This window comes from Alligator sinensis, unplaced genomic scaffold (genome assembly GCF_000455745.1).
Source record: "Alligator sinensis unplaced genomic scaffold, ASM45574v1 scaffold23_1, whole genome shotgun sequence".
Classification (NCBI taxonomy): Eukaryota; Metazoa; Chordata; order Crocodylia; family Alligatoridae; genus Alligator; species Alligator sinensis.
In genome coordinates this window covers 111638-121526 of record NW_005841890.1, presented here as the reverse complement: position 1 = coordinate 121526, position 9889 = coordinate 111638, and the positions used below count along the sequence as shown (strand labels likewise).

Below are 9889 nucleotides of genomic sequence, written 5' to 3'. Positions count from 1 at the left end.
TTCTGGAAGCCACTCCGATTAAAATGCTGCCGCCTGCCACCTCCGTAGTACATGTAAAAACACCCAAAGGGGCCATCCTGCCCTCCCTTAAGGCATTAGAATTCACTGGAGTGCAACAATGGTCATTTAGAAAGTCTCAGGGTCATGCTGCATGATAAATGCACTTAACACACAAGTGTTCAAGCAATAAAACATGCATTGTGTGCTTGTATCATAGCAAAGTTATGATTTTTTTGCAGAAGAAGCATTTCCAGATAATATTAAATAACGTGTTCAGCTATCAGACTTCTCCATGGTGATAAGACGAGCAATTTGCAGTCCTCACCCCACTCCAGGTGAGATAAGGAGAGCCACATACATTAAGAGGAAGGATCCTGGATCTTTCACTTATCAGGATCCTCCAGAATCAGGTACCTGCAGCCCCAGAGGGTTCAAGGGCTGGGATCAACAATCAGATGATTGTTGGTCCTGGCCCTGGCACCTCTCCAGGGCCAGTTCAAGATTCCAGCTCAGTGTCGGGGCTGGGAGCCACAGTCAGTGAGCTGAGCACATTACGGATCACAGTAAACATTACCTTGCAATTTTAATACCACACAGATTTAACATGTGTTAAGCGTTTGTTCAATAAGACCCTTATAAAGCTGCTCTCTTTCTGTGCAACTGAAATGACGAGGATAGCTTCACGTGAGATGTCAAAAAGAAAATGTAGTAGAGATACAAAAGTTCCTGACAGAGGACACACCATGGTACCAAAAGGGGACAAAGAAGCAGGCAGATGGAAGGAAGGGTAGATGGAAGGAAAAAGAGTGTTAAGTCAAGAAGTCAAAGGTAAATAAAGTTTGCATTTAGAAACAAGACAGGAAGACAAAAGGAAATGTTCAAGAACAAAGAGGATACTCTTCAAGATCTCTTTCTGAAGCTAAGACAGTCTGGTCAAAACTGTCCCCATCTAACCTATTTCTAATAAAAAATGACAAGTTAGTTACTAGGGTTGCAGAAGTTTAAACGATTTATCGTTTAAATGATAACTGCAGTGATAACTGGGTAGCTTACTGGTTATCCTTTAGTTCAGGGGCTGGGCATCATGGCAAAGAAGTGGGGAAGGGAAGCCATGCAATGCCCTAGCAGGAATCAGAAAGCAGCAGGGCAGGTAGGAGGGGCAAGGCCTAGTGATGATTCATTAATTAAGCAATTATCTGCTGGTTCACAGGTGCTCCCTCCCAGTGCAGGGATTCACCTGGGCTGTGTTGTTTGGCTTGGCTTGGCTGCTCCTCCCCCGCTCCACCCAGTCAAAGGGCCCCAGGAGTGGCTCCCAGAAGCAGCTATGGGAGCTGCTGTGTTATCGTTTAACCGACAGAATTAGAGGAGGTTAAACAATTAATTTAAAAACAATATTTACATCCCTATTAGTTACCGAGCAGTAACATGCTTGTTTAATCCAAACCATGTCCCGAGTGAGGATATCAGATAACATGCAGTTTAGCTAGATGCAGTTAAACTGATCTGCCACAAAGAAAAGGGTATGAGACTGAAACAGAAGAAAGTGCATACAACGAAAAAGATCAAAGAGGTGATGTACAAAGTAAGATGCACAAAAACCTATCTTGGCTCCCAAAATTAAACAACTTAATGTAGCCGTTTCAACCAGAAGACTGGCATGGGATACAAAGGCTACAGTTAGTTGGTCCCCCCATTCCCGAAATGAATGTACAGTGTACAGCACAACAAACTGATAGGACAAATAAATAATCTGCAATGCACAGGAATGTTTTAGATGACCTTCAGAATAATATGAAATGGCTTTTTCTTTTAGATCAGAGCTGATGTGCTCCAAGTCACAAGACAGAGTAGCTGGTTTTCCCCTTGCCAATACTTTGAGAGCACAGTGGAGGTCCACCCTTTATTTCTGCATATCTGTTCTCACAGATAATAGATATGATAAGTAAGTAAAATGAATGAATATCAACAGCTGCTACCAGTTTATATCAATGTGATTTTACTGTCAGATGTAGACTATTTTTCATTCAAATGTGTAACAGTGAGAAAATGTGAAGAGAAGATTAAATGAACCAAGATGACAACAGGAATTGCACAGAATCCCTCTGGAAAATAAACTCTAGATTTGAAAACAAAAAGGCATTGTCTCAAGGTAACATTTGAATGAACAAACACTAACCAGAGACACTGAAGAGCCCAGTTACTGAATCTGAGCATGAACTGGATTGGAAACAGTAGGATTCCAGGTTGCTGTTAAAAATTAAAAATACAAAAAAAAACAAGAGTATATACACAGCACCCTCATATTTAGATGACAAAGCTCCAATACTTACTCTATAGAGAGGTTTTGTTACACACGCATGCATGGACAGAATAGTTGCCAGACATGTTACAGAATTATACACTGAATATTGTTTTAACAAGCTTGTAAGACAGTGTCCAGAACAAACTGCTTTAACAATGAAAAACATTTCCCTTGTCCAGAGGTATTTTAGCAGAAATGTGGGGGGTCCGTCTACAGAGCAGAAACTTCCCTTTCAGATTTTTTTTTTAAAGATGTTATGCTGCATACAGTAGCAAGGCTAAAATTGCAAAGTAATAGTAATAAATCTGTAAGACAGGTTTATTAAATATGTTAATTACTAAAAGACCAATCAAAGCATAAGATATGGAACATCTTTTAGGATTAGGAGCGCAGAACTACAGAGTCCTTTTTGGTGCCATAATCCAGTCCCATGGCATCATCAGCAAATGGGTCATTTAAATCTCATTCATAAACTTAAATATTTTGAGAGATTACACTTGTCATAGTGGAAAACGGTTTAGCCTATACACACCTGCTTGCCGGTAAAACCCTGACAAATGATCTTGGTATCTTTATTGATATAAAGATTTTTCCGTGTGGCTGAATAGGAACTATGTCTTACTCCATTCGGTTGCACTGGAGGAAAAGGAGAGAAAGAGAGCAAAATATTAAACTTGAACATTACCAAAACTTTACTTGATTCTTCTACAAGGCCTTACACATAATAATGCACTAGGCCACAAATAACCCCTTGAAGTTGGCAAGTAAGCCATGGTATGACTACATCCAGGAAGGAACAGAAGCCCAATATTCAGAGATGCCATGCCTGCGTAGCACCTGCTGACTGCATTAGGAGCTGCTGGTGCTCGGCATGTGTACAGCGGACCATAAATGCCTTATGTTAGGCTTCCAATATCAGCACCACCACTTCCCACACACTTTTTTTTTTTTTAAATGATCCATGACTTACTTGAGGTTTCAGAGAAAGGAACAGGCCCTGATATTCAGGAATCCTATTTATTTCATGCAGACACAGCATCACTTCCATACCTAAGCCAGTCTGAAGCATCAAGCATGTTGAACCACTCCTTAGCAAAATAGTACTTCCAAGCAATATTTAGATAGACCTACCTTCCAACTACAGCCTAGCTGCTGGGGCTCAGAAACCACAAAGATAAAAAATACTTGGACCCCTAAACCCCACTAATCCCCCGACTGACCAGTGACTCCAATCACTAGCAGTTTCCATCTAATGCCCCAAAAACTGTTTAACTGTTTTCTTCCCTACTGCTTCCAACCCCTTAAAAATATACAACTAAAGGAGATTAAGAGCACAGAGCATGCCAAATGACAGGAAATAAGATTCACGGTCCCTCTATTGAAAACGTAAGATATTATTGTGTTACTAATTAGCAAGACTTACATTTCACATTCAAATAAGCTACACAGGGGGTCAGGAGAGATTTAATTATTTAATTTCCATCTCCCCTCTTCCCCCAAGGGAAAAGAAAAAAAAAAAAGCTTGATACATCCTTTTGTCAAAATTAGTTTCAGTTCATCTCTAGGACTGACTCTGGTGATGATGACTTTCATTTCCATGACATACTTGGAGTATTTTACACATTTATTGTTGCATTGGTTCAGTAGGTGAGTGCATCCTTCCACTCTATAGCACAGGTAATGAGTTTGTTACTCTAGGAGTAGGGCTGCCGAGACGAGTATTCATCAGATGAAAATTACAAGCATAAGAAAAAAAAAATGTTGAGGGAATCAGACTTTATGGAGGGGGGGAAGTAGAAGCTTAAAAAAAAATCCCCCCCAAAATTCAAACAGACTCTAGATAGTCTCTCAAGTTTGATCAAGATGACACTCAAGCACGTGCGTATACGAGCTACTGTCCTTAGATGGAGAAAGGAAAAAGGAGCCACACATTTACAGGTCATCCCCACTACTGGCTGAAAAACACCCTCTATACTTCAACACAAAGGCCTATGGCAGGATCCCTGCATGTGTCCATTTGTTTCAGACACATTACTAACAAGTGAGGATAAGAATGCTGCAAGGTTTGGGGTTTTTTTAAATGATTTTTGTTAAGTGTATAAAAATTAGACGCATGCCATTCCCGAAAGTCATGAACTTATGAAGTTATAAACTTATTGTTTCGACAATGAAAGTACAGGGGCAGCAATCCTTCTAAGATATTTCCTGGAAAAGCTTGGAGAAGGTGTGCACTGTGTCCATTTGCCTAGTTAGGCTAAACTAGTTGTAAGACTGAACCAAAGGTTCAAAGTAGCCTGTTAACTTAAATCCTTATATCCTAGTGTTAAAATCAGCCACGTCCATGCTTCTGTTTTTTGCATATCTGAAAAGTAGTGAAGAACTATAAAAGCATATGCCTGGCCAATTTTCACACACAATACAATACCAGTCAATTTCCAAGGAGCTATGCTTAAAAAAAAAAAGTACAGAAGGTTTAGCCAATCACTAACAACATGCAGTTAAATACAATTTTAAAGGGAAACTCGTATGAAAGGGCATAGTACACACATTTATGACAGAACTGCCATTAGAGAGATATGTCAGATTTTCACAGTCAGAGAGACTTGGCAACATTTTAATCCAACAAGTTTTCTCACTTGAATAATATCTGCGAGAAACAATACAGAAGCAAGTATTGCTAGAAATAATTCTTAATGTTACAGAATAGTCTTTAAAATGAAAGAAAGTAAAGTAAAACAAGTATATGCTTATAGGAGGTTCAAAACATACTGAATAACGAATTGTGGTTACAGGTAATCTTTACAGCTAAGGACAGAAGTTGCACACAAACCAGTTTAACTGATCAAAAACTGGTTTAAACCTGTAGCAGAACAGAAGTTCATGAACAGAAACCGGTTTCAAAAAGGCCAAGCCAGTTTATGGGACTTCTGTCCCAGACCGTACAAGACTAGAAATGATTGCTATTTGTGTGAACTTCAGTTTAAGACTGTTTTCTGTCACAAAAAAGGACAAACCACATTGTTGTAAGCAAGTAAATAAGGGTCCACACATACAATTGTGGACTCCAAGACAAACATGAGTCGTCAATGTGATGAAGTGATCAACAAGGCTAACCACACTTTATCATGCATTAGCAGGTACATGACGAACAGGTCCAGGGAGGTGATGCTTCCCCTCTCTGCGGCGCTGCTCAAGCCAAAATTGGAGTATTGCGTCCAGTTTTGGGTGCCACACTTCAAGAGGGATGCGGAGCATCTCGAGGGTCCAGAGGAGGGCCACTCATACGGTTGGGGGTCTGTAGGCAAGGCCCTACGAGGAGAGACCGAGGGACCTGGATCTCTTCAGCCTTCGCAAGAGAAGGCTGAGAGGTGACCTTGTGGCTGCCTACAAATTCAAATTGGGGAGGGCAGCAGGGAATAGGAGATGCTCTATTTACTAGGGCATCCCCTGGGGTAACGAGAAACAATGGCATTAGAAAGAGCTCCTTCACAGTAAGGGTTGCCAGGCTCTGGAACGGGCTCCCAAGGGAGGTGGTGCTCTCCCCTACCCTGGGGGTCTTCAAGAGGAGACCGGAGAAGCACCAGGCTGGGTTCTATGAATCTATGAATTTCACTGTTTAATACCAATTCAGTTATGCCAGTGAAACTTTATTTAGATCAGACCTAAGTGCATTTGAATCTGCACATGTATGAACACTGCCAACATCCCCAGTACAAAGAGAGATCCTGGACATTTCAGTACTGCATATAACCTCCAACTACAGATGTTTAAGACTGGTGTTTATGCATGCCTGTTAAGGACTGCTGAGCTTCCTAGGATGAGAAGTAACTGCCATATGTGATCTGTTCAATGCAAGTCTCAACTATATGACATTTCAATATCGACAATGTGTCCAAGCTTTAAAACAAAGTGTTCTCACAGCTTGCTTGCTTTCTTTAGCACAACACAAAGTCCATTTCAATCATAAGTTTCAGTAATTTAGTTTGTTTGATCAAAGCCTTGTGACAAACAACCAAGTTTATTTTATTACAGTGTCATGATAGCAATTCCACAGTTAAGGGGCTTACAGGTTTCATGATAGTTTGAAAGCTAAATGTCAGATTCTCAGCCCTATATTATATAAATATATATATTAAAGTGAAAAAGAAGAGCTTGCAAGCCTTTTTCCAAGTTATTCAAGTATGAAGAGAGATACACTTGGCAATCCTTTCCAAGGCAGAGCACAGAACAACCTCTAATGCAAAGCCAGCTTAAATTCCAAGCTTTTTGTGGATTTAATCCAGGAGTGCATGCTTTTCACATGGCTGAAGAAATATGGTTTAAAAAGGGAAAAAAGAATAGAAAAGAAACAGCTGTTTGAAAAACTGTGGTTCTGCATCTGAGCAGTTAGATGTCTGGGGAGCCATTCACTTCAGAATAAGTGAAAAAAGTCACTTTATCCTACCTGTGCCCACAAAATATAAAAAAAAATAAAAATCATCGATATGTTATAAAATGGCTCCATGTTTATAGTTTTCCATGCCTGTCTATACTGAAAAAGTTTACCAAAGATTGCCACTGATTATTTTATTGGTTGGGACTTCTACCCACACTGTAATTAAAGACTGGAGTTTTGCGGTATGAGATTTACAGAAAGAGAGTTTGTGCTACAAGCAGCTGGCAGGATAGATGACGGAAACAGAGAACTGCAATGATGCATCTAAATTCACAGGAGGCGAGGAGCAGGCCTAGGAATAGAAGCCAAGGAACAGAAGTCCCAGTGAAGGCCTTCATCCACTAACTAAGCCACACCACCTGCCTCTGAGCAGGTCTAATCAACTGCATGGGAGAAGTCAGGATGCCTCCATGCAAGTACAACTAACCTTTGTGGAGTATAGCAAAACTCTTCTCCCATTACCAGGCTTCAGCCTTGTGTTAGTAAGTGTCAAATCCATTCTTCACAAATGCATACCTGCAGTTTATTCACAGTGACAGCAGTTCAACTTGGACTGGAAACCTTAGCCTTTGACCACTGATATCAGAGATGAGTGCTGCCTGCACTGTTCACTTTTATTTGGGAGAAGGAGAAGGGGGCTTAAACTGTGAAATCATAGGTGGCAGGCATCCATCCATCCATCCATCGAGACAACAGAAATGTGCATCTCGCTGGACATCTGGGAGTGTGGCTGTAGAGCCCCCTCTGAAATCAAAGCTATGAAAATAGCCTATTTCAGCCAGATTGCTTCTCTGAGCCTTTAAAACCTACATCAGTGGTTCTCAATCAGGGTGTCCGGGGGTTTCCCCAAGATCCTTTGAAGGGTGCCATGAGCTGTGAGGAGGGAAGGTAGGGATGAAGTAGATAAGGGCAGGATCAAGCTTAACCTGCCTGGTTGTTCCCCTGCCCCCATTGCCCAGCCCCTCTGCAAGGAGGTAGGCACTGTAATAAATAAGATTGTTTTTGAAACGAGGTGCTGCTCAATTCACAAGTTATGGAGGGCTGCCTCGAGTCTAAAAAAGACTGAAAACTACTTGTTGCTATATATGGTTTTATTATATAGACCATGGGATAATTTTGCTGCTGTGCACTGAAAAACCAAATGAAATAAATATGAAGCAAGCATGAGAAATACCCCAGGATCAAATCACACTTCAAGTTGGTTTGAGCTGTCCTGGGACTGACTGAGACAGGAACTTAACACCCCTTGCTGGAATCCAGGATGGCCTTGCTGTAAGTACAATCTTGATGTAGCAGCACCACCACCACCAGCAGCTTTTATCCCATGGATATCAATGCAGACAGATAGGCCCCAACTGATCCTGCAGAATCACTGAAGGTCAAGTTCTTTGGAGGTCAAGTCATGAGCTCACCCAACTACTTAGAGATAACAGAACCTGGACTTTGGGAAAGGAAAGGAAGGGGGTTTAAACTTGGAAATCATAACAGAATCAGGAGCTTGACATGGTACAGTAACGGAGAGCCTTACATATGGCTTACAACTATCTGCTTACTTGTTGCAAGTGGAAAACTTTGCAAGTAGAATGCATTCCTAGGAAAAGTTTTGTTAGCTTCCACAGAAAATGAGGACTCTTCAATTGCCTCCCTTTTCTCTTTAAGAAAAAGGAATTGCCTAAAAGCTTAATTTTAATTTTTTTTAGGAAAACCAAGTTTAAACTTTGTGTTTATAAGATTATTTTCAAAGCTGAGATCGAGTGTAGTATTTAAGTTTTTGTCCAGACTGAGATTTATTGCAGCAACTTAAATCCTGACAGGTTTATGCTGGTGTAGCACCATCTGATCTTGTACCTTGCACCATGGTTTTTATAAGTTACAGATCAGCTTTGTGAGAGGCTAAAAATCCCTGGTAAACACCATTTTAATCTGCATAGGGACACCACAATTGAGCTTGTTGCTGCTCAGCTGTAGGGAACTGAAGCAGAGTGAAAACCAGTCATGTCCGTTTCATTGATGTTCACAAAGTTCAAAGGAATGAAAAATAAATAAATGGACAAGAATCAAATCAAGCTTTTTCCCCTCCTGCTGCCTGGAATAAAACACTTGAGTTAAACCCAAGCATGAAGCTGCTCTGTTCCTGTCCAGCTAAGACAGGGGTGGACAATTATTTCAGGTGGAGGGCCACTTACTGAGTTTTGGCAAGGAATTGAGGGTCGCATGACAGGCAGCCAGGGGCAGATAAGTATTAACTTTCTATATTTTTTAGGGGCCCCATGGGTCAAATAGAATGGCCTGGCGGGCTCCATCTAGCCTGCGGCCTGCATTTTGCCCACCCTTGAGCTAAGACATCCCCTTTGCAGCAACTGAAGCTGAGGATCTGTGCACCGCCTCTACAACAGCCAAAAAGCTAGCAAACAGAGTGAAGAGGAAACACTTAACCCTTCTCCCCCTGTATTTGCTTGAAATAACCAGGAGGCTTGGGCCTGTCAGCAGAGGGAGGTGGATGAAAAAGGCGGAAAGAACCACTAAAAAGCCATTTCAATTAAACAGTAAGCTGTCAGGCTTTTGTGTGACTGCTTAAAATAGCTTTTTCCTATAGCACTAGATATACCTAAGAACATCACTGGCTGCCATGTACCCGATCACGCTATAGGTCGATCACCCCCAGGATCCTGCCTCACACACAACCCCCTGCTGAAGTTGTGGCTAGGCTTTTACCTGCACCTTTTCTATTATGCATTCCCCATCCACGGCCTCACCAAGCCCCAGGACCTCCTGGTCAATCTCCTCCTGCCTCTGCCCATGCTGGCCATCTACCAGGCCAGGAGGGAGCCTGGGCAAGCGTGGGGCTGTTTTCCTCTTACTCCTGTTCTCATTTCCAGGCAGAGATTCACTGGTCAGGATCCACAGGCTTCTCTGCCTGGTTCAGGGGTCAGTGGTCTCTGGCCAGTGTGCTCTGCTCGCTGTCCTCTTTTGACTCCCATATTGTTAACCTATGATCATGCTTGGTTTTTTTTCTTTCTTTTCTTTTGATCCCTATAATTAGCTGTTGCGCTCTCACTGGCCTCCCCAGTTGAGGTAGGCTTCTAGTTTTCTTGGTGGGCCGAGGCCCACCATCCCTAAGTGCAACATAAGCCTGTATCACATAGTGGGAA

General features: G+C 41.7%; 1 protein-coding gene across 2 annotated transcripts in view; it reads right to left on the bottom strand.

The window, feature by feature from the left end:
- Nucleotides 1-2947, bottom strand: part of SUCLG1 (succinate-CoA ligase alpha subunit) — a 13006-nt gene extending 10059 nt beyond the window's left edge. Inside the window, exon 1 of one of the 2 annotated variants that reach the window (XM_025197147.1) lies at nucleotides 2835-2947. The gene's annotated coding sequence lies outside the window, so the exon portion shown is untranslated. Of the gene's footprint in view, nucleotides 1-2833 lie in introns of both variants that reach the window. The other variant, XM_025197148.1, reaches the window with a different exon arrangement.
- Between the last annotated feature and the right edge of the window lie 6942 nt (nucleotides 2948-9889).